Source organism: Ranitomeya variabilis, chromosome 4, assembly GCF_051348905.1.
Source record: "Ranitomeya variabilis isolate aRanVar5 chromosome 4, aRanVar5.hap1, whole genome shotgun sequence".
Lineage (NCBI taxonomy): Eukaryota > Metazoa > Chordata > Amphibia > Anura > Dendrobatidae > Ranitomeya > Ranitomeya variabilis.
Window position 1 is genome coordinate 614,729,438 of NC_135235.1, and position 26,218 is coordinate 614,755,655.

Consider the following 26,218-nt stretch of genomic DNA (forward strand, 5'->3'; position numbering starts at 1 on the left):
TTTCCGCAGGTCCATACTCAATAAGGCTGACTCTCTCATGGCTAGCTACTACAGTCTCTGACATGTCACATGGTTTGGAAACCACATTGGAAAAAATCTGCATCTGCTGGATCTTCAGTCTCCTGGATGTAAAGAAGAAGGTTCACGTTCACTGACAGCAGGCAGAGATCTTAGAAATGATGAAACACAAAGTATAATTAAAATCTGCACAAACTGAGGAACAAGAAAAATTGGTCTAGAACAGTGCTCCCCAACTCTGGTCCTCAAGAGCCACCAACAGATCCTGTTTTCAGGATTTCCTTAGTATTGCCCAGGTGATGTAATTCTTGCCTTTCCAGGTAATGCAATTATTACCTGGGCAATACTAAGGAAATCCTGAAAACATAACCTGTTGGTGGCTCTTGAGGACCGGAGTTGGGGAACACTGGTCTAGAAGATATTTAAGGCCTGTCTGGTTCCATACTTTGCAGGATAATAGCAATCCAATTGGTGCTCGTTTTCCAATCATATGTCAAAAGCAGGTGTGAACTGAGCCTTAATAACCGTCTATACTTATTAGGCACTCCTCTTCATATTTGATCATCTGCCATGCACAAGCGACATGGAAATTAAATATATATAAAGATGACCTGTTATTTACCATAAATGTGTAATTTTTTACTTGGTGTAAATGGGGCTGTTCTCCTGAATCCAGTGTAATTTTTCACTTGTTCCTGCACCTCTCTGTTCCTGAGATATGGCCCTCTGTTCCCCATATATAAATGTAAACATAGTCTTGCTGGTCAACAGGGTTTGGTCCTCAAGAAGAAAACCTTGCCCACTTGGCAAACAAGACTAGATTTATATACAAAGAAGAGGAGGCCATATCTCAGGAACAGAGAGGCACAGGAACAAAAGAAAAACAACACCGGATTCAGGAGAACAGCGGCATTTACAGAGTACAAAATGTACATATTTATGACAAGTGACTGGTCCTATTTGATGTATTGCTGTGGAAAGCAGCAAGATCTCTATAAGGGCTCATTCAGACGTCTGTCCCATTTGGTCCGAGCATGGACCACTAGGGCAGGGACTGGTGGAGAATCTCCAGACCCAAGTGTGACCACTTCATATATTTCTATGAGGCTGTCACGCTCGGGTCAGAAAACCTGTGTCTAGTCCGTGCATTGCCATCCGATATTGGGCTGAAATAGTTGCATGAGTACTTATGTGCAGCATTACATAAAGCCAAATGGTCCCCTCATCAATGTGGCTAATGTAGAGGTACCTAAGGAGGCTACCATCCCATGCCCCGTCCTCGCACTTATGGGCCATATAATGACGAGGGGGCTTCTCTTTCAGATATTGGGCGGACGGAACTATTGATACTATGACTATATATATCAGAGGATAGAGAAGGATTCTAATATGCTCATATATGGCCCTGGCCCCTAGTTGCCCCATCTCCCCACAGTCAGGCTCCGCCATTTCTCTTCCTCATTGCTGAGATCTCCTTTTGGAAAGAATAGCTTCCTTTTGGAAATCCCACAAAAAATACTCCAGAGGCAAGAAGAAGGGCTTCTCTAATTGTTTGGTGCAGCCCCCTCCTCTAATAATGTGAATGCTCGGCTTCCCCCCTTCCCAGGCTGGGCCTGTAATAATTCATCCCATTGTAAGGCCAGGACACAGACCCTCTGTCCTAATGTTCACTCCTAGCTCACCATTAAAGGACCATCAGAACAAGCCCCCCTTTCTGCTCTGAAGAGGGTCTCTATGTCTCCTCAGATAGCATTTGTCCTGCGGAGCTGGGAGTATAAAGAGCTGAGGTCCCAGCATGGTACTGAGGAGACAGAGTCTCTTTCATTTCTCCCCAGAGGGGAGACAAACGCACACTTTGTCCTGCGGAGACGGCTACTAACACAACACGTTTGTTTGAGAGGAGAGGCAGAAGGGGGGTAAAGTAGGATTGAAATAGTTGGGTTATAAATAATGGTCTCCTCTCATCACGGCCTGGAGCACAGAACTGGCAAATGTGTGGGGGGTGCTGAGAGTTTGGACTCTGGAGCTCAGAATAACAGCTGGCGAGGGCACCACCACCGTGCCCAACAGATGGGCCATGTATAGAGAAGTGGGGTGGTCCCCACCTTCACTTCTGTGCTTCTCCCATCTATACACATGGGGGTATCCACAGAGCAGCAGTATCCGCTACAGTCTACATGAAGTTGCCCCAATTTGGCAGCACAAATGCCGGGATCCACACTTAATCTTTTTTTTTTTTTGTCTGATTTTCCTGGAGATCACGACTCCAGATGTCTGCCAGGTGAATGCTACCCCCACCCTGCAGAGCTGTAATCAGTATCTTTCCATGATATTTTGGGGTTCTGCAGCAAGCGCAACTATATGAAATATATGTTGTGATTAATGTGTAACGTGTGTGTATGTATGTATGTATGTATGTATATATATATGTATAAATAATATATATAACTTTTGACATATTATGGGTCCTTGTGTGAAGTTTTGATTCTTGAGGTTGTGTTCCTGATCATTGAAATTCAGGAAAAAAAAGTTGACATCCAGAGAGACTGTAGAAGTATATGGGTTCATAGGCCTATGTACGTATTGACTGCACCAGCAGAATAGTGAGTGCAGCTCTGCAGTATAATACAGGATGTAACTCAGGATCAGTACAGGATAAGTAATGTAATGTATGTACATATTGACTGCACCAGCAGAATAGTGAGTGCAGCTCTGCAGTATAATACAGGAAGTAACTCAGGATCAGTACAGGATAAGAAATGTAATGTATGTACATATTGACTGCACCAGCAGAATAGTGAGTGCAGCTCTGCAGTATAATGCAGGATGTAACTCAGGATCAGTACAGGATCAGTAATGTAATGTATGTACACAGTGACTGCACCAGCAGAATAGTGAGTGCAGCTCTCGGGTATAATGCAGGATGTAACTCAGGATCAGTACAGGATAAGTAATGTAATGTATGTACACAGTGACTGCACCAGCAGAATAGTGAGTGCAGCTCTGGGGTATAATACAGGATGTAACTCAGGATCAGTACAGGATCAGACTTGGTGAGGGAGTACCTACCACCTTTTGCCGGGTTCCTACGGGCGGTTTTCCGGATGATGGGGATGACTGGACATATGAATTCTTCTTCCAGCCGACATTTCTGATTCTAAGAAGCCAGACTTTGATTCATCTTCTGTTGGCAAAAGTAGAGAGTGTGTGAATATTATTATATATGGATTCATTTTGACCATTCTATATGTATATAATCAGATGTTATGATTCACAACATTCTTGTTTATATGGGTGGTCAGTACATTAACAATAATCTATTATGTACAAATTCTGCCCCCAATTGTTATGTCCTCTACCACATCCCTCCATCCAGCAGATATTATTAACTATCGCCTTATTGTCATTTCTCGTGATCATTATGATGTTATTTGTTATTTTGTTTCTTGGCTCTCACCGCTATACATACCCACTGTATTGTTTTATGGGATATGTACGCTGCTGCCATATAATTCCTGCTCTCCATCATGGCACCGTATCCAACCTGTGCGCATGCGTGCTACAGGCCCCTGCACGCTTGTCGGTTTCCGGCGTCTCTGTTGCCATGGCGCTCCGGCGCCGTGCGCATGACGCCGGCGCCGACTTGTGTCTTCGGCCACCGTAGCAGTGCATGCGTCACATCTGGTGGACGGTGTGTCGCAGGAATTCGATTCAACTATATCACATGACCATTGGTGATAGGCGCGGGCAGTCGGGAGCGGTGTATGCATTGGTGAAATCCTTTCCTCGTCATTATTGGTGCGGATGTATCACATGATCACGAGATTAACCTGCCATTGGTGGTCGGCTGCTTTTTATACACTTCCTGTTCCCCTCTCACGTCACCCCTTGACAAAGGCCATCACGCCGAAACGCGCGTCGGGGCGGGTGCATGCTGCGGCGGTCTTGATTCTTGTGCTTCTCAGGTAAATTTGTGTACTATTTATTTCGCAATTGGCTATTATATATTTATATAGTTACCTGCGCTGCCATTTCAGAGGATTGTATTGTGCACGTATATTTCAATCATGATTGGTTTCATCCCTCTGTATATTTCAAGCCAGCTGTACAGTATGCACCCCTGCGTTTCCAAACATGTGTGAAACGGCATGTGCCTTGTCTTTTCCCTATGTCTCCTACCCTGATCATTTTTCTAAATAAAAGCATTTTTACATGTATTGACACAACAAAGTCTCTTGGGGTTTTTTTTGATCGTTGTTTGCTGTGGTTTTTGTCAGTACAGGATAAGTAATGTAATGTATGAACACAGTGACTGCACCAGCAGAATAGTGAGTGCAGCTCTGGAGTATAATACAGGATGTAACTCAGGATCAGTGCAGGATAAGTAATGTAATGTATTTTACACAGTGACTGCACCAGCAGAATTGTGAGTGCAGCTCTGGGGTATAATACAGGATGTAACTCAGGATCTGTTCTGGATCAATAATGTAATGTATGTGCATATTGACTGCACCATCATAATAGTGAGTGCAGCTCTGCAGTGTAATACAGGATGTAACTCAGGATCAGTGCAAGATAAGTAATGTAATGTATATACAGAGTGACTGCACCAGCAGAGTAGTGAGTGCAGCTCTGGAGTATAATACAGTATGTAACTCAGGATCAGTACAGGATAAGTAATGTTTGCACACTGACTGCACCAGCAGAATAGTGAGTGCAGCTCTGGAACATTATACAGAATGTAACTCAGGATCAGTACAGGATCAGTAATGTATGTACGCAGTGACTGCTCCAGCAGAATAGTGAGTGCAGCTCTGGGGAATAACACAGGATGTAACTCAGGATCAGTACAGGATAAGTAATGTAATGTATGTACACAGTGACTGCACCAGCAGAATAGTGAGTGCAGCTCTGGAGTATAATACAGGATGTATCTCAGGATCAGTACAGGATATGTAATGTATGTACACAGTGACTGCACCAGCAGAATAGTGAGTGCAGGTCTGGGGTATAATACAGGATGTAACTCGGGATCAGTACAGGATAAGTAATGTAATATATGTACACAGTGACTGCACCAGCAGAATAGTGAGTGCAGCTCTGGAGTATAATACAGGATGTAACTCAGGATCAGTACAGGATAAGTAATGTAAGGTATGTACACAGTGACTGTACCAGCAGAATAGTGAGTGTAGCTCTGGAGTATAATACAGGATGTAACTCAGGATCAGTACAGGATAAATAATGTAATGTATGTACACAGTGACTGCACCAGCAGAATAGTGAGTGCAGCTCTGGGGTATAATACAGGATGTAACTCAGGATCAGTACAGGATAAGTAATGTAATGTATGTACACAGTGACTGCACCAGCAGAATAGTGAGTGCAGCTCTAGAGTATAATACAGGATGTAACTCAGGATCAGTACAGGATAAATAATGTAATGTATGTACACAGTGACTGCACCAGCAGAATTGTGAGTGCAGCTCGAGAATATAGCACAGAATGTAACTCAGGATCAGTAGCTGTGTTTTCTATCTTACTTTGCTTTTAATGCAGATTATATTGAGCACAGATTTAATATAAGAATTTATTATCCACCACTCCACACTTTTAGAGAAAATGAAGTGTTTGCTTCAACAGACGTCTTAGTTGCTGTGTTTTATATACATTTTTCTGAATATACTCATATGTAACAATTACATTTCTTATTGTATCTACCTGTAAATTTACCCTGAATTATGGCGTCTCGTACATAATGATCTGGTTTTTCCAATGGTGCTTTATAATTTGCAGATTAAAGATGTTATCGGCCTTTGTCTCCACCTAGTGTCAAAAAATAAAACTGCTGGGATTGGGATGTGCAGCAACTTTCAGAAGTCATTTGCTGCCCTCTAGAGGAAAGCTGTGAAATCATAAGTGATACCTGTATATCTTTTTAGTATTATGTGATTTAGGATTATATTTTATACTCTATGCTACAACCCCCAGCATTCACTGACCATGAACATGAGTATAATATAATTCTAATAAACTCTATGCCTCCAGACATTGTATATGACCGTAAAACAATGCAGATACACTCTATCCTTAAAACACTAGAACCTCTAACTATTTTTCCACTGGGCGTGTCCATATTATATTTTTTTGTACACTCTATAGATAAATAATAGGAAGAATAATTTTATTTCTAAAGTGCTGACATATTCCGCTGCACTTTATATAGGTACAAACAATGACAGACATTACAGAGTAACATATAGTCATCACAACAGTGCATGAAAGGTGTGGGAATCTAATTAAAGTAAGGAGCAGGAGGAAAAATGTACTAAGGGAGAACTGAGAATCAGATTGTCTGGGACAGTACGTTCTAGAGAATTGATGCAGCAGAAGAGAAATCTTTGAGACGGGAGTTGGAGGTTTGTTGTATTCAATAGCAGATGGGCAACCAGTGCAAAGACTGTCAGGGTGGAGGCATCGGTGTAGCAGCTGGACAGAATTATGCGCCTGGCTGCTGCATTTAGGATCGATTGGAGAAAGGAGAGTTTAGTGAGAGGCCAGGAGGAAAAATGTAGGAAGAGAGAACGGAAAATCAGATTGTCTGGGGCAGTGTAATATGTATTGCAGCATAAGGGTATGTTTCCACGGTCAGTATTGCTGCGGATTGGACGCTGCGTACAGCCACAGCGCCCAATCCGCGGCGGCCAGATGATACAGCATAGTGGATGAGATTTTATGAAATCCCATCTACACTATGTGTACAGGGACGCCTCCGGATTCCGTGCGTATACGCACATTCGGCACTTCTTTATCGACTGCAGCATGTCTATTTATCTTGTGTAGACGCTCAGTGTCCACAAGATAAATATCACTGTCCTATGTGTAGGATGCAGTGATTTGGCATGGTTCAATGAACACATGTGGAATCATCGCGCATACAAAAGCCGGCAGCGCTTTGGACAGAGCTGCGTCCAAAGCGCTGCCAATACTTACCGTGGAAACATATCCAAAGAAAAGTTTTTGAAACTGGAATGGGAGATTCCAGTTATTGAGGATTTTAGTCTTAAATCAACAGCAAAACAGAGGTCTGGTAGGGTGGTAGATAGAGATGCGGGGTGCAGCACTGTGGAGAGGACTGTATGGTGGTAGATAAAGATGAAGGAGATGTATGGTGGTGCAGCACTGTGTAGAAGAGGAGTAGCTTGGTAGACAGATGAGGGAGGAGATGTAGGGAGGTGCAGCACTGTGGGAAGAGGGATAAAGTGGTAGACAGATGAGGGAGGAGATGTAGGGCAGTGCAGCATTGTGTAGATGGATAGGGTGATAGATGAGGGAGGAGATTTAGGGAGGTGCAGCACTGTGGAGAAGAGGGATAAAGCAGTAGACAGATGAGGGAGGAGATGTAGAGCTGTGCAGCATTGTGTAGATGGATAGGGTGATAGATGAGGGAGAAGATGTAGGGAGGTGCAGCACTGTGGGGAAGAGGGATAAAGAGGTAGACAGATGAGGGAGGAGATGTAGGGCGATGCAGCATTGTGTAGATGGATAGGGTGGTAGACATGATGGAGGAGATGTAGGGAGGTGCAGCACTGTGGAGAAGAGGGTAAAGTGGTAGACAGATGAGGGAGGAAATGTAGGATGGTGCAGCATTGTGTAGATGGATAGGGTGATAGACAGATGAGGGAGGAGATTTAGGGAGGTGCAGCACTTTGAAGGGCTTATTGGATTCTGTTGCAGATGAGCAAACAGTACAATAGCTGGCACAGGGTGGAGGCATCGGTGTAACAGCAGGACAGAAACATGATCCTGGCTGCTGTATTTAGGATAGTTAAGAGAGGGGAGAGTTTAGTGGAGAACGATTAGTAGAGAGTTGCAGTAGTGCAGACAAGGATGAGATGAGTCAGAGCAAAAATATTATTTTTTTGTGGTTTCCATGGTAAAAAAGATTAGATTTTGGAGATGTTTTTGAGGAGCAGGTGACATGAGCGAGAGATCAGATACAGGGAGTGAAAAGATCTGAGTCAGATTTAACAAGACAGTGAGCGTGCTGCCAGGGAATTATGGTAGAGCAACACATGGAAATGAAATATCAAATATAGGTAGGTTCATTAAGGGAGGAAACACAAGAAGTTCAGTTTTGGAAATATTCAGTTTTAGATAAAGGAAGCACATGGTCTTAGAGACAGCAGGTAATTTTATAGTACTGCGCAGGTGATGTCAGAAGGCAATGTGTATAATTGGGTGTCATCAGCATAGACATGGTACTGAAAACCAAATCTACTGATGGTTTGTCCAATGGGGGAAGTGTATAGAGAGAAGACGAGGGGGCATAGGACTGAGCCCTTAGGAACCCCGACAGTAAGGGGAAGAGGGGAACTAGGACTGATACCTGAGGAACCCAAAGAGGAAGAGAAGGGGACCTAGAACTGAACCCGGAGGAACCCTGACTGCAAGGGGAAGTGAAGAGGACCTAGGACTGAACCCTGAGGAACCCTGACAGCAAGGTGAAGAGAAGGGGCCTAGGACTGAACCCTTGGAAACCCTGACAGCAAGGGGAAGAGAAGGGGACATAGGACTGAACCCTGAGGAACCCAGATAGCAAGGGGAAGAGAAAGGGAACTAGGAATGAACCCTGACAGCAAGGGGAAGAGAAAAGGATCTAGGACTGAACCCTGACAGCAAGGGGAAGAGAAGGGGACATAGGACTGAACCCTGAGGAACCCTGATAGCAAGGGGAAGAGAAAGGGACCTAGGACTGAACCCTGACAGCAAGGGGAAGAGAAAGGGATCTAGGACTGAACCCTGACAGCAAGGGGAAGAGAAGGGGACATAGGACTAAACCCTGAGGAACCCTGATAGCAAGGGGAAGAGAAGGGGACATAGGACTGAACCCTGAGGAACCCTGATAGCAAGGGGAAGAGAAAGGGACCTAGGACTGAACCCTGACAGCAAGGGGAAGAGAAAGGGATCTAGGACTGAACCCTGACAGCAAGGGGAAGAGAAGGGGACCTAGGACTGAATCCTGAGGAACACCGACAGCAAGGGGAAGAGAAGGGGACATAGGACTGAACCCTGAGGAACCCTGATAGCAAGGGGAAGAGAAAGGGACCTAGGAATGAACCCTGACAGCAAGGGGAAGAGAAAGGGACCTAGGACTTAACCCTGACAGCAAAGGGAAGAGAAAGGGACCGAGGAATGAACCCTGACAGCAAGGGGAAGAGAAGGGGACATAGGACTAAACCCTGAGGAACCCTGATAGCAAGGGGAAGAGAAGGGGACCTAGGACTGAACCCTGAGAAACCCTGACGCAAGAGGAAGAGGAGCCAGAGAGATAGGAGATGAACCAGGAGAGAAGGGTGTGCTTGAGGCCGATAGAGCGGAGCATAGTGAGGAGTAGCTGGTGATCCACATTGTTGAATGCCGTAGAGAGATCCAGGAGAATCAGCAGGGAGTAGTGACCATTAGATTTAGCTGTTAGGGTATGTGCACACGTCAGGATTTCTTGCAGAAATTTTCCTGACAAAAATCCGGAAATTTCTGCCAGAAATCCGCATGCGTTTTTTGCACTTTTTTGCGTGTTTTTGACGCGGTTTTTTTGCGGAAAATTTGCGGATTTTTTGCGTTTTTCTCCTGACACTCCAAAATCATGGGAAATCTGCAAAAAATCCGCAAAAAGAATGAACAAGTTCATTCTTTTTGCAGATTGCTTTTTTTGCGGAAAAAAACGCAACATCTGCACAAAAAATGCGGAATGCATTCTAAATGATAGAATGCATAATGTAAGCGTTTTTTGTGCAGAATTATAGCGTTTTTATCGGGGAAATCCGCCAAAAAAACGCTAAAATTCCTGAAGAAATCCTGACGTGTGCACATACCCTTAGATCATTAGAGGCTTTAGTGAGGGCAGTTTTGTAGAGTGTAAGGAGCGGAAATAGGATTGTAAAGGGTCAAGAAGAGAGTGATCTGAGAGAGAGCGGATAGGACCCTCCAGGAGTTTGGAGACACGTCTGTAGCTAGCAGCATAGTTCTGGTCAAAGGATGGTAGGTAGTGACAGCCTGGGAGAAGGTCTGGAGGAGGTGAGAAAATGGGGTCACAGGTGCAGGTTGTAGGGCGAGAAGAAGTGAGGAGCCTGCTAACTTCTGTGGCAGGATAAAAGGCAGAAAGTGAACTTATATAACCCAACATCTTTCGATCACTAGCAATGACCTTAACATAATTCTATTATACTCTATAGCTAGAGCACTACAACTCCCAATATGACCATTACACAGATCTATACCCCCCAGCCCAGCTGTAATACAATAGCTACGGGTACTTTTTTCTTTTGTGATATCCACCAGTCACTATAAGAAAGAAACCTTTCTTAGGCCATGTTCACACTTTGCGGGTGACCTCTGCAGGTTCTCCCGCAGCGGATTTGATAAATCTGCAGGGCAAAACCGCTGCGGTTATCCCTGCAGATTTATCGCGGTTTGTTCCGCGGTTTCCGCTGCGGGTTTCCGCCTATACTATTGATGCTGCATATGCAGCAATATGCAGCATCAATAGTAATGTTAAAAATAATAAAAATTGGTTATACTCACCCTCCGATGTCCGGATCTCCTCGGCGCTGCACCCGGCAGTCCGGTTCCAAAGATGATGTGCGAGAAGGACCCTTCGTGACATCACGGTCATGTGACCGCGACGTCACCGCAGGTCCTGTTCGCACAGCAACTGCGGCCGGCCGCGTGCAGCGCTGAGAGGTGAGTATAACATGATTTTTTATTTTTATTCTTTTTTTTTACCCAAAATATGGTTCCCAGGGCCTGGAGGAGAGTCTCCTCTCCTCCACCCCGGGTACCACCCACACATTAGCCGCTTACTTCCCGCAACGTGGGCACAGCCCCATGCGGGAAGTAAGCGGTTCAATGCATTCCTATGGGTGCAGAATCGCAGCGATTCTGCACAAAGAAGTGACATGCTGCGGGTTGTAAACCGCTGCGTTTCTGCGCGGTTTTTCCCGCAGCATGTGCACTGCGGTTTGCGGTTTCCATAGGGTTTACATGTAAATGGAAATGCTATGGAAACTGCTGCGGACCCGCAGCATCAAAATCGCGGTGGTTCCGTGGTAAAAACCGCAAAGTGTGAACATGGCCTTATACTGTATGTGATCAGTTTCCAATCCAATGCTTCCCAGGATGAGAAAAGGGAATGTCTAATAATAAGCTATTACACATGACTGTGATAAGTTACGGAACAGCAAAGATTCATTCCTGAAATCAACAATGCGCTGTTGAGTAAATATAGTGGTTTATCATGATTTCTTGTCTCCCCCTAATGGACACTTCTGAGAACTGTCTGTGATATATGATTCAAGTTTTCAGACTGTTTGCTGCCCTCTAGTGTTTAAATTGTAAGACTGCAGCATTATCATCTCTGCTGGATATTTATTACTGTCCTAGTTCTCCAAAGCAAAGAGAGGGTAATGAGTCCACAAGGGCACTATGCCTTTGTTGCTAATTTTTTTTAATAACCCCTTTTTTTACAACTTGTGATAAATCATGAATATACTGCAAACCAAAGTTTTTTTGAATAAGTGTTACTCTACTGATATTTACATTTCAATTTGGGCCATGTTCACCTGCACAAATAGTGGATATGGACTAGCATGGGCAGAAAATTATCGGTTTCAATTCCCCAGTTTTATACATTCTGGCAATATGAAAGCTCCTCTAAGCAATGACTTTCCACCTCAAGTTTGAAATTATTGTACTGCATGTAAAATTATACTTAAGGTGTGCTTATGTACAAAACCTATAGGAAAGTATGATCTTGCTACCCTTGTACCTAACAACAAGATCAAACTTTTTTTTCGTTCACATACCAGTGTAATGTGTCCAGGAACTGTCCCAATTCTCATGCTCTGTAATTTGCCACCCACTCTTTTCTAAGTGGGCAGCTTCTCCAAATTTTGTAGTCTGCCTGCACACATGCATGAGTGTAGGGACCTCCTTCCTTTCACTTGTTTTGCCATTGTCCAATTCTAGTCACCTCTATTATATCTACATGCAGGCTGAAAAACAGGAGAGTGGGAGCAAAGAGACACAGACCCTCCTCCACACTTCCTGTAGAGGGACAAAGACCCTCCACTTCCTGTAGAGGGGCAAAGACACTCCACTTCCTGTAGAGGGGCAAAGACCCTCCACTTCCTGTAGAGGGGCAAAGACCCTGCAGTTCCTGTAGAGGGACAAAGACCCTCCACGTCCTGTAGAGGGACAAAGACCCTCCACGTCCTGTAGAGGGACAAAGACCCTCCACTTCCTGTAGAGGGGCAAAGACCCTCCACTTCCTGTAGAGGGGCAAAGACCCTCCACCTCCTGTAGAGGGGCAAAGACCCTCCACTTCCTGTAGAGGGGCAAAGACCCTGCAGTTCCTGTAGAGGGGCAAAGACCCTCCACGTCCTGTAGAGGGACAAAGACCCTCCACGTCCTGTAGAGGGACAAAGACCCTCCACTTCCTGTAGAGGGGCAAAGACCCTCCACTTCCTGTAGAGGGGCAAAGACCCTCCACCTCCTGTAGAGGGGCAAAGACCCTCCACTTCCTGTAGAGGGGCAAAGACCCTCCACTTCCTGTAGAGGGGCAAAGACCCTCCACGTCCTGTAGAGGGGCAAAGACCCTCCACTTCCTGTAGAGGGGCAAAGACCCTGCAGTTCCTGTAGAGGGACAAAGACCCTCCACGTCCTGTAGAGGGACAAAGACCCTCCACGTCCTGTAGAGGGGCAAAGACCCTCCACTTCCTGTAGAGGGACAAAGGCCCTCCACCTCCTGTAGAGGGGCAAAGACCCTCCACTTCCTGTAGACGGACAAAGACCCTCCACTTCCTGTTGAGGGGCAAAGAACCTCCACTTCCTGTAGAGGGAAAAAGATGTTAAAATTGTAAAAAGGAAAATCAGAAAAACATGGGGGCTTCTATGTAGATAGTACTGTATATAGCAGGAGTTGTATATTTTATGTGCTGATCTGGTGGTCACTACATATTGTGAATTGCAGATCTTTCATTTAGCCAATGTGTTTGTGCTTCATATTAAATGGATTTAGTTTACTTTGGTGCTGCAGAGGTTAACGACCCTTTCTATGCTGGTTAGAAACCGATTTAGTCTTTCGAGAAATAAATCGGATTACTATCAGGGACCCGTATCCCCTCCCACTGATCCACTCCCACCTCTTATCTGATTTGTTCAATCATATTATTGGTGCAAAATGATTCTCCAAGTTGGATCTCAGGGGAGCTTATAATCTGATTGGGATTGAGGAGGGGGATGAGTGGAAGATGGTGTTTAACACCCCAGAAGGGCATTGTGAAAATCTTGTCATGCCATTTGGCTTGACTAATGCTTTCTCCAATGTTTCATTAATGACATCTTCTGTCACCTCGTGGGTAGATTTGCAGTAGTATGTCTTGGAGATATTTCAATCTACTCACCAGATCTCCAGTCTCATCAGGTACATGTCAGGCTGGTGTTACAGGTTCTACAGGATAATAAACTGTATGCTAAATTGGAGAAGTGTGTATTCGCCGCACAGGAGGTTCAGTTCTTGGGTTTCCTAGTGTCAGCTGCGGGTTTCCGAGCAGTCCTGGAATGGAACCTCCCAGAAAATCTGAAAGCATTGCAACACTTTTTGAGGTTTGCAAACTATTATCGGAAATGTATTTGAAACTTCTCGTCTATTGTCAGAACCCTTCCTGACATGATTAGGAAAGGTACAGACTTCTTGAGGTGGTCCGACTGCGCTTGGCAGGCATTTTGTTATTTGAAGAGATGTTTTCCCACTGTACCAGAACTCATCCAACCCAATATTTTTCATTTATTGTCGAGATTGATGCTTCAGAGGTGGGGGGTCGGGGCTTTATTGTCTCAAGGGTTGCTGCCTGGTAAATGGCATTCATGTGCCTTCTCTAAAAAGTTGTCATCAGCCGAAAGAAACTATGATGTAGGCAACAGGGAACTATTGGGCATTAAGTTGGCATTTAAGGAATAGCGTCATTTTTTTTGGAGGAGGCCATTCACCCGGTCACAGTCATCACTGATCACAGAAAATTAATGGAGCAATCAGCCTTAAAGCTGCTTTATGATCTTATGCTGCCACAACCATAGCATCTGCTGTTTTTTTGCTCTATCTTGATTGTCATTGACATTATTTAACAGTCTGTTGTGGCCTTGAGTACTTATCCATAGGGCATGGTTTACAGACTATGGGCTCTTTCAGACATCAATGTGTCCAGAACGTTTGGAGACAGTTTTCACACGTACCGGAGACACTTACACACGTAGACCCATTCAAATTAATGGGTCTGTGCACGTCTCAGTGTGTTTCCACGGACAAAATACACTGACATGTCCATTTTTAACAGCAGCATGGGCCTCAAAACATCCCACACATGTGCACATGCATGACATCTGTGTGTCATCAGTGTGACACGTACCAGCACGTACCGACTCCTGGGAAACAGCGGTACTGTTGGCACTATTTCCCTGTACCAGGTTCTAAAGACCTCGTGCATTATTATCCCCTGCTCTGCCTGCAATCAGTGCTAGCAGGGAAGAATGATAAAAGTTGTATTCAACTGATAACAGCTAGAGCAGGTGATGGCTGATAGGACTGTTACTCCCATTTGCCTACACCTCCTGCCGCTAATAACAGTAAGAACGGGTGGCGGCTCATGGGAATATTCAGCTGCGGCATGCGCTATAAATAAACCGGCATGGGTTCCCCTGTATTTTTAATAACCAGCCAACCAAAACTGACAGCTGCGGGCTACAACCCTCAGCTCTCTGCTTCAGCAAGGCTGGTTATCAAGAGTAGATGTGTCCCCACTGTGTTTTTTTTTAATTATTTAAATAAATAAACCCAATGTGGGATCCTCCCATTTTAGACAACCAGACTTGCTAAAGCAGTCAGCTGGGGGCTGGTATTCTCACGCTGGTAAGGGGCTATGGATCATCTATTAGATGCTCCAATTCTAAAGCGTTGTCCGGCTCTTCCCACTTGCCCTGTAGGCGTGACAATTAGGGTAATATTTGTGGGATTGATGTCACCTTTGAATTGTCTGGTGACATCAAGCCCCATGGCTTAGTAATGGAGAGACGTTTTTAAGACGCCTATCCATTACTAATCCTATGTGGTTGTATTGTAAATATAGACACAGCAAGACTAAAGTCTTTTGTTTGAAATGAAAACAAAACACACTTTTCAAATGTTATTTAAAAATAACAAACACAGGTGAATATAACACCTATTACACTGAAGCCCTCATCTCCTGTAATAAAACAAAAATGCCGTAATCCATATCTGGGGATTAACAGTTTTCAACCTGGACGGTGCTAAGATGCTACCGTCCAGGCTGAGAACCACTCATGAATGAGCTGCTGCGAGTGCAGCATGAGTGAGCAGCTGTGACATCATTGAGGTTACTGCAGGTCACTGAGGCTGTGTTCCCAGCCGGGCTGAACTGCGGTAACGTCAGCACCGTGAGAAAAAGTCACTGATTTCACCGCGATTCAGCTCAGTGAGTTCATCGCTAATCTTCGATCTGGGAACGCAGCTTCAGTGACCCTCTGTAACCTCAATGAAGTCACCGCTGCTCACTGATGCTGCGCTTGCAGCAGCTCATTCATGAGTGGTTCTCAGCCTGGACGGTCGCATCCTGGCACTGTCCAGGTTGAAAATGATTAATCCCCAAACATGGATTACGGCATGGGACAGAACGTTGCACAGGTGAGGGATATTGTTGTTTTTTTATGATTGTTTTATTACCGGAGATGTTGGGTTCTATGGAATGGGCATTAGGTGAGTATAACTGTGTTTGTTCTTTTAAATAAAAATGGAAAAGTATGTTTTGTTTTATTTCAAATAAAGGACTTTATTCTTGCTGTGTCTTTATTTACCATACAACTATAGGATAAGTAATGGATAGGTGTCTTATAGACGCCTCTCCATTACTAATCGGTGTGCTTGATACAATACAAAGGTGACATCAACAAAAGAAATATTGCCCCACTTGCCACCGCTACAGGGCAAATGGGAAGAGACGGGCAAAATTGAGGGACCCCATGCCATGTTTTTAAATTATTTAAATAATTTAGAAAAACGACATGGGGACCCGTCTATTCTTGATAATCACCATTGCTAACACTGACAGCTGAGAGTTGCAGCCCGCAGCTGTCATTTTTTCCTGGCTGGTTATCAGAAATACAGGGGAACCAATGCTGTTTTTGAAATTTGCTTATTTATAGCTCAGGCAGCGGCTGATGAATACTCCCATCAGCCGCTGCCTGCTCTCACTGTTATCAGTGGAATATCACTCTCAACAGTCTCCCCTGCTTGTTCTGATTGCTGGCAGAGCACCCGGCTCAGGAGAAAAGCACCCGCTAAGGCTGGTTTCACACTTGCGTTTGGCTGGTCTGCGTATGGCTCTGTACATCCTCCGTTAAGCTTCTACTTCCGCAAAAAGTTGCGTTCTCGTGCGGTCGGCGGGCACATCAAAACGCTGCATGCGGACACATCCGCATACAACGCGTGTCCCTGCGTACCCAATGTTAAAGACACAGGACGCATGCGGAAGTAGGCGGAGTTTAAGGGAGGATGTACGCAGCCATAGGCAGACCAGCCAAACGCAAGTGTGAAACCAGCCTATCTGTACCGCTGCATCCCAGGTGTCGGTACATGTGGTACTGATGCAGCACACGGTTGCCACATGTATGCCACAAGTACTATACACACGGACACTGATATTTCTGGTACTGTTTTTTCCGGTACTGGAAACATCAGGACGTGTGAAACCAGTTTATGACTGTATTTATTCTCTCCTTGCAAATTTCTATTGAATACGTTATGATGTTGTGACTGGCATTGAGATAACTGCATTTACTCAGCAATCTGTTATGTTTCGATTGCATATCAATGAATAGAATGTGATTGCAATCAGTGTCCAGTCCAACCTATTTTGAGTGAATTCACACTCTTTGAGTGTTGTCCTGTTTTTTTTTTAAAAAATACTGTCTTGTTTATATTTTTCACATGTGGAGCATACCAGGTGACAACCTTTTAATCATATATATTAAATGTTACATTTTAGTGCCCATTTTTTGCTGTTACTAGATACAAAAATGTAATGCACTTTGAATCTGCTAGACGGGACAAGCTAGATGGTCTTTATTTTTCACCAGGTTTAATTTTTTGGTTGCTTACCATCCTGGGATTAAGAACGTCAAAGCGGATTCTTTGTCTCTGAGTTTCCCTGGGGGTGGGAGTACTGATGATGCCGTCCCTATTTTATAAGAAGGGGTGGTCATCTCCGCAGTGTGTTCTCAACTTGTGGGTGAGGTATTGAGGGCTCAGGGGGACTCCCCGGTGGTCCTTCAGGGAAGCTGTTTGTACCTCTTGAAAGTTCCTTCTTGGAAATTAGGTCCTAGATTTATTAGTTCTTCTAAGGTGGTCGCCATTATCAACCCTGTAGCTTTTTGTCTGACTCTAAAGATCCATAATGTTTTCCAGAGGTCATTGCTCAAAAAATTTGTTGTGCCTGTGGAACCATCACTTTTACCACCGCCACTTGTTTTTATTGATGGCAATTTAGAATTTGAGGTAGTGAAAATCACTGATTCCCGTATGGTTCGCTACTCTTTACAGTACCTGGTACATTGGAAGGGGTATGGTCTGGAGGAAAGTATGTGAGTGCTGGCATCTGAGGGTAAGGATACTGTCCTTTCATTTGGCCCATCTGGATAAACCCAGCCCTGAGAGTCCTGAGGCCCTCATGAGTGATTTCAAATCTTTAGTTAGATATGTTAGTATAATTATTCAACATTTAGTGAATATGTGCTTACTGTGTATAGTTTAGTTTTGCTAGTTACTTTTCCAGTATTTACTGACATCACATTATGTAGTATAAATGCAGTTCTCTTTTGGATTAACACGCAGAGTCCCAGAAAATCTGGGTGAGTTGCTAAATAATTAGAGTGTAGTTCCCATTTTTCACCACTAGATCTCAGTGATACACGCCTTAAGGACTAGGGGTATTTTCATTTTTGCGTTTCCATTTTTTGTTCCCCTTCTTCCCACGGCCATAACTTTTTTATTTTTCCGTCAATAAGGCCATGTGCGGGCTTGTTTTTTTTTTGCGGGACAAGTTGTACTTTTGAATGGCACCATTGATTTTACCATATCATGTACTGGAAAACAGGAAAAAAATTCCAAATGCGATGAAATTGCAAAATAAAGTGCAAATCCACAATTTATTTCACATTTTTTTTTACCATGTTCACTAAATACTAAAACTGGCCTGTCATTATGATTCTCCAGGTCATTATGAGTTCACGAACACCAAACATGTCTAGGTTCTTTTTTATTTAAGTGATGAAAAAAAATTCCAAAGTTTGTAAAAAAAAAAAAAAAAAAGCCATTTTTTGGGATGTGAGGCTGGATGAGGGCTTATATTTTGTGTGCTGAGATGACGTTTTTATTGATGCCATTTTGGTGTGTAGACGATCTTTTGACCGCCTGTTACTATATTTTATTGCAATGTTGCAGTGACCAAAAAAACGTAATTCTGGCGTTTAATAATAATAATAATAATAATACTTTTTATTTATATAGCGCCAACATATTCCGCAGCACTTTAAAAACGTAATTCTGGCGTTTATTAATAATAATAATAATTTTTATTTATATAGCCCCAACATATTCCGCAGCACTTTACAATTAGTGGGGACATGTACAGACAAATTCAATACAAGTTAAGACAATTTAAACAGTGACATTAGGAGTGAGGTCCCTGCTCGCAAGTTAACAATCTACAAGGAAATGGGGGGACATAATAGGTGAAAACTGCTTGTTATTTCAGGTCTGGCAATTATAATACATAGGGATTTTCATATAAAGCTGCATGATCCGGTCATCAGCCCGTGTGTTTCAATAGTCAAGTATCAAGTGCAGTTATCATGTGCATGGAGTGTGTGGAGACAGATGAATAGTAGGGTGCAGATTCAGAATAATATTTGGAAGGAGGGAACAGGGCAAAGTTAGTTTACTGAGTAGTTGATGTGGTAGGCTTATTTGAAGAGATGGGTTTTTAAAGCTCGCTTGAATAGGTCGGGGCTAGGTATCAGTCTGATCGTCTGGGGAAGTGCATTCCAGAGAGCTGGCGCAGCACGAGAGAAGTCTTGGAGACGGAGGTGCGAGGTTTGGATTACGGGGGATGTTAGTCTTAGGTCATTTGTAGAATGGAGGGCACGTGTAGGGCGATAGACAGAGATGAGACAGGAGATATCAGGCGGTGCAGAACTGTGGAGAGCTTTGTGGGTGAGAGAGATGAGTTTGTACTGGACCCTGTAGCGAATGGGTAGCCAGTGTAATGACTGGCACAAGATGGAGGCATCGGTGAAGCTGCTGTACAGAAATATGACCCTGGCTGCCGCATTCAAGATGGATTGAAGAGGAGAAAGTTTGGTATGAGGGAGACCGATCAGAAGAGAGTTGCAGTAGTCCAGACGGGGATGAATAAGAGCGACAGTAAGAGTCTTAGCAGTTTCAAAGGTGAGAAAAGGTCGGATTCTGGAGATGTTTTTAAGATGCAGGTGACAAGAGCGAGTGAGTGATCGGATATAGGGAGTAAAGGAAAGTTCGGTGTCGAATATGACCCCAAGACAGCGGGCATGCTGCTTGGGAGTTATGGTTGAACCCTATTCGATGTTGGGTAGAGTGTTATGATCCGGTGGTAGGATCACCAAACTGACCTGATAGGTAAACCTGAATAGTAGGACTAGCTCCGGGAATGTGGGAACTATACCGACCGCAATCCTGAACCTATCCACACACACTAAAGGCAGCCGTGGAGCGTTACCTAAAAACCTAGACGCCTCTTCACAGCTTAAGAAACTGGCTACCCCTAGAGAGAAAGCAAGCCTCACTTGCCTCAGAGAAATAACCCCAAAGTTTAGACAGACCCCAGAAATAATAACGGTGAGTTAAGGGGAAAATACAAACGTAGGAATGAAAAACAGGTTTAAGCAAATGAGGCCCGCTAACACTAAATAGACAGAAGAAAGCAAGGGATCTGTGCGGTCGGTACAAAAACTATCAAAAACTATCCACGCAGAAAGTACAAGAACCCCCACACCGACTCACGATGTGAGGGGCGCACTCTGCACCCCAGAGCTTACCAGCAAGCGAAAAATCACATATAAGCAAGCTGGACTGAACACATCATATACTGAGAAACATATTCAAGGAAACAATGAGAAAAAAGAACTAGCAAGACTTAGCTTCTCAGAAAGAGACAGGTCACTAGGGAGATCCAGGAGAGGTCAGAACCAGTACTGAATACAACGACAGCAGGCAACAAGTAAAGGTCCAGGTGGAGTTAAATAGGAACCAGCATAGCAGGAAATGAGGCAACTGAGCCCAGCTCCAGACCCGCAGTATCGCTAAAGGCCACCAGAGGGAGCCCAGATGGAATTCACAACAGTAGAGTGAGGTTAGTAGAAGGGAGAAACACAAGAAGTTCCGTTTTGGAGAGATTTAGTTTCAGATAGAGGGAGGACATGATGTTAGAGACAGCAGACAGACAATCCTTGGTATCTTGAATTAGGGTAGGGGTGATGTCAGGGGAAGAAGTGTATAATTGGGTGTCATCAGCATAGAGATGATACTGGAACCCAAATCTGCTGATTGTTTGTCTGATGGGGCCGTGTATAGAGAGAAGAGGAGGGGGCCTAGGACTGAGCCCTGCGGAACCCCGATAGTAAGGGGACGAGGAGAGGAAGAGGAGCCGGCAAAGGATACAGTGAAGGAGCTGTCAGAGAGGTAGGAGGAGAACCAATTTCAATTTTTTTTCACGCTATGCCATTTACCGATTGGATTCGTCGAATCTCTATGCGGCGATACAAAATATGTGTATGTTTTTTATATATTTTTTTATTTTGAATGGGGCAAAAGGGGGGATTTGAACTTTTATTTTTTTTTTAAACTTTTGGCATGCTTCAATAGTCTCTATGGAAGACTAGAAGATGCCATAACCCGATCGGCTCTGCTACATGCAGGCGATGATCAGAAGAATACTTCACTTGCTATGAGCGCCGACCACTGGCTATGACAACCACACGGGTCTCCTGCTGACCCCAGGTTGTCATGCCAACCCATCAGCGACCAGCGGTCATGTGACATGGGCGCCGATGGGAGGAGGTAATGACGTGTTTCCTGCACGTGCACATTAAATGCCGCTGTAAGCATTTGACAGCAGCATTTAACATGTTAACAGCAGGGGGAATCGTGATTCCCCCTGCGTCTGTTCCGCGCACATGTCAGCTGGTCAGATCAGCTGTCATGTGCCAGAAAAGGTGCGGGCTCGTTGCCGGTGCCCGCACCAAACAGTGAAAGGCGTCCGATGACGGACTCTGTCCATCATTGGACGTTAAGGAGTTAAAATGTATCGCTGTAGTCTGGCCAAAGGATCCATCTCAAAGTGTGGGTAAGTCTACTATTTGATTTTTGTGTAATTATTCAGATTATTGGATCAATTTAACCATTTAGTTGAAACTTTGTGGGGAGAGTGTTCGTAGTTTATAATTCTTGTTTTTTGAGAATCAAGTCTTTTCGGCTACAAAATCAGTTGGTATCATTTTCCTTTCAGTTTTGTTCTCTTTTTGCATATGGTGTGTGGCATATTGTTTCGGAACACTATGTTTTTTTCCTCTGTTTGAGGGATGTTTCTTGATACAATTGTGTAGCATTTCTATTGTGCGCCCCACATACAAGGACATTCTCATAGGTACATGACATAACTGCCATGACATATTAAATAATGATGAGTTGGAATATGTACCTGGTAATGTGTGCTGCAACATAAACCTGAAGCTTGCCATCATTTAAAGAAGCCCTTCTCCTCCCATCAGAGTGTTTATCCTCTTAATATATTGCAGTCATCATATTATTGTGTACCTACAATTGCTCATTTTCCCTTTCTACCCAGATAATTATTCTCTTTTCTCAGCTCTATGTAGAAACTGGAAGTCTCTTGTCCCTGCAGAAATCATTTCCCTCTTCAACTCCTGACTCAGCTGCTCCCTTCTCCCCCGTCATAGACTTTTGTAGTGACTAAAGACTCATACAGGGAAAATGATCCTCCTGTTCCTACATAGAGCTTAGAAGGATTCATCTAGTCAGTTTTTAATTGTGATCTCATAGACCTAATGGAAAGGAGAAGAATTAACAGGGTAGAAGAGCAAAATGAGCAATTGTAAGTACACAGTGCTATATAATATGATGATTGCAATATATTAAAAGGATATACATTTTGATGGGAGGAGGAGTGTTTCTTTAATTTGGAGCCAAAATAACCTTTGGGGTAGGGTGTCTGCAGTAAGTGATTTTATGGGATTTAGAATGGATGAGAGAAGTGGGTCTCTTGAGGAGGTGCCAATTTTTACTTGTGCTAGTCATTGTATCTGGTAACGCAATTAATATTTTAGTTTTTGTTGAGTTTCTGCTCACTACACTTTTAAGACTGTGTTTGCACCTTGGTAAGCATTGTTGATTTTTTTTTAGGACATTGTATCAGTGGAATTTTTTCTAATATTTTTTAACTGACTATACGGTATATTTTGTAGCCATTTCATTTTTTTTAATAATGGTTACTATAATATAGGAGCTAAAGTCAGTAGGTGCTAACAGCTAACTTATTGGTCTCTGTAATAATTTAACGGTTTAGCGAATAACTAGATCTAGAAACTCAGTCCTGTCCTTGTTGATGGTTGGTGACAGGTGAATATCCCAAGGAGTGTTATTGATTTTTTCACATAATAGGCGATGCCTTCCTTCTTTCCTTCCCATATATGCATAATAATGTGGTGTTTATGTTGTTACCCATTGCCGTACCAAGGAGCTGATTAAATATTTTTAATTTACATGTACAGTAGTTGTTCCCAGTGCAGTTTAGACCTTCCAACAGAATAATCATTTGAGGCGATGGAATAGTAAGATCTTAATCATGAAATTTTTAGACTCATGTAGACCAATCTCATGGTTTATAGTTGTGTATAATGATGTGACATCCATCCATAATAAGCAGTATATAACTATTCTTACAGTCTGCTAATTCCAACTCCGTGATTATCTGGGATTTAACATATAGTTGGGAAAATCTGTGCAAATATTGAGATAAGTTGCTCATAGGTGCAGTGTGAGAGACTGTTGATGTCTCCGGTGGATCCAGCAGACTCTTGTGAATTTTGGGAAGATGTTAGAAGTACGGTATTGTCAGAATTGACAAATGACATTTTTGCCAATATTAGGTTTTGTGCCCAATTAACCCCTTCACCACGCAGACCATTTTCGTTTCCATTGTTTTCTCCCCTACTTCCCAGGGCCATAACTCTTTTTATTTTTCTGTGCACATAACATATGAGGGTTTTTTTTTTTTTTGCAGGACGACCTGTACTTTTGAATGACACCATTCATTTTACCAAAAACGGGGAAAAAAATTCCAAGTGCGGTGAAATTGTGAAAACAAAACAACACACAATTGTGACATTGTTGTTGGGAATTGTTTTTATGGTGTACATTTTATGGTAAAATTGACCAGTATGATTCCCTTCATCAGTACAATTACGGCAATACCAAACATGTCCAGCTTTTTTATTATTTTAGTGATGAAAAAAAAATCTGAAGTTTGCAAAAATAAAATTTTTGCACTTGCCGCCATTTTCCGAGACTCGTAACATTTTTATTTTCCGTCCGATGGAGCTGTGTGAGAGCTTATTTCTTGCGGGGCGAGACAATGTTTTTATCAGTACCATTTTGGGATACAGGTGACCTTTTGATTGCTTGTTCCAGCATTTTTTTTGTGGAATTGTTGCGACCAAAAATAGGTAATTTTGCCGTTCTTGAATTTTTTCTGTTTAGGATGTTTACCGATCAGGTTAATTGTTTTTATATTTTGATCGATCAGACTTTTCTGAAACCAGCTATACCACATATATGTATTTATTTTATTTTTAAAATTTCTTTATTTTCAATGGATGGAAAGGGGGTGATTTGAACTTTTAGGTTTTCTGTATTTTTTCATATTTTTAATTTTTTTAAAAACTTTTTACTGTTCTTGTTAGCCCCCCTAGGTGGCTTGAAGATGAATTTTCCTATCACTTTTGCCATGTACAGCTATGCCACAGCATCGCTGCATATAGGAGAAATCAGTCTCTTTTGAAACTCTGCCACAGACTGCACAGACTGGCTTTCAAGGTTTCTCCATAATGACCGCACAGGGGTCAATAGCTGACCTCTCCACCCCCCCCCCCCACCCCCCGCCGTCATGACAAACGATCGACCTACCATCACATCAAGGGCGCACCAATAGAAGGAGGTAATGAAGAGTGGGCATGTCACTGCATGTTAAATGCCGCTGTCAGAGATTGACAGTGGCATTTAACAGGTTAACAATTGCAGACAGAGCTCCACTCCACCTGCGATTGTTAGCGACAGGTCCTGGGTATGGGGCAGGTTCACTGTGTGAGCCTGCTCCATGCACCCACTTCTGACTTCTGCCATATATACACCACGCATGTTGTGAAGGGGTTAATGAGCTCATCATGTAGAGCTTTGTGGTTGGGAATGTATCATTTTATGGTATAGCATTAGTCAGAATTCTGTTAGCTTCTTTCTCATAATTGGTAAGATTCTGTACTACAGTACTTCCCCTTTATCATGTAGTAAACAGACCCACCCCCATTTCCTATTGAGACAAAGACCCGCCCCCACTTCCTGTAAACAGACTTGCCCTCACATCCTGTAGAAATAAGACTTGCCCCCACTTAATGTAAACAGACAAGGCCTGGCTCCCACTTCCTATCAAGACAAGTATCTGCTCCCACTACCTGTTGACAAAGACCCTCTCCCACTACCTGTTGACAAGGACCCGCTCCCATTACCTGTTGACAACGACCTGCTTCCAATACCTGTTGACAAGGACACGCCCCCACTTGTATTGAGACAAAGCCCCTCCCAGTTCATGTTGATACAAGAACTCACCCCCATTTTCTTATTGAGACAAGGACCTGCCTCCACTTCCTATTGCAACAGTGACCCACCTCCACTTCCTGTTGAGACAATGACCCGCCTCCACTTCCTGTTGAGACAATGACCCGCCTCCACTTCCTGTTGAGACAATGACCCGCCTCCACTTCCTGTTGAGACAATGACCCGCCTCCACTTCCTGTTGAGACAATGACCCGCCTCCACTTCCTGTTGAGACAATGACCCGCCTCCACTTCCTATTGAGACAATGACCCGCCTCCACTTCCTATTGAGACAATGACCCGCCTCCACTTCCTATTGAGACAAGGACCTGCCTCCACTTCCTATTGCAACAGTGACCCGCCTCCACTTCCTATTGACAATAACCCACTCCTTCCTTTTGAAACAAGAACCCTCTCCCACTTCCTGTTGACAAGGACCCACCTCCACTTCCTATTGAGACAAGACCCTGCCCCACTTCCTATTGAGACATGGACTGCCTTCACTTCTTGTTGAGACAAGGACCCGCCTTCACTTCCTATTGACAACAACCCACTCCTATTCCCTATTGACAAGGACCCACCTCCACTTCCTATTGAGACAAGACCCTGCTCCCAATTCCTATTGAGACAAAGACCGCCTTCACTTCCTATTGAGACAAGGACCCGCCTCCACTTCCTATTGTCACAAGGACCCTCCCCCACTTTTTATTGGGACAAGGACCGCCTTCACTTCCTGGGACAAGTCCCTGTGCCCACTTCCTATTGAGACAATGACCGCCTTCACTTCCTGTTGACAACTCACTCCTATTCCCTGTTGACAAGGGCCCACCTCCACTTCCTATTGCGACAAGGACCCACTTCCTGTAATCAGTCACGGCTGCTGGAAAAGGATTACACCTGACAACCGACAGTGGAATGCCACGCGGAGAATCGTCGTGGCCAACACTGCAGTGATTTTTATGGGATGAGACCGCATAATTTATAAATTAAGTGATTTGCAAATTTAACTTTTTATCACATTTTTTGTCACATGAGATCAAGTTGTCTTTAAGTACGGGGAGCATTTGATTCAAGAACTGCAAAGTTTTATTTCAAGCGTTGCCTTTGCATCTTTCATACAGAGTTGGGGGAGAGACTGCTCCTAGCATTT

At 43.7% G+C, this 26,218-nt stretch overlaps 1 protein-coding gene and 1 long non-coding RNA gene across 7 annotated transcripts in view; one reads left to right on the forward strand and one right to left on the reverse strand.

Annotated features, from left to right (window-relative positions):
- LOC143769250 (uncharacterized) lies at positions 1-25,136 on the reverse strand. 2 transcript variants are annotated; one of them, XR_013214300.1, is made up of 4 exons: positions 25,082-25,136; positions 5,752-5,844; positions 3,088-3,202; positions 1-169 (listed from the first exon to the last, which is right to left on the reverse strand). It is a non-coding gene; the product is annotated as an uncharacterized LOC143769250 (long non-coding RNA). The 2 variants fall into 2 exon arrangements; XR_013214299.1 differs by having other exon boundaries at positions 5,740-5,844.
- LOC143766062 (uncharacterized) overlaps positions 1-26,218 on the forward strand; it is a 125,376-nt gene that overhangs the window by 19,895 nt on the left and 79,263 nt on the right. The gene's annotated exons all lie outside the window — the stretch shown is intronic.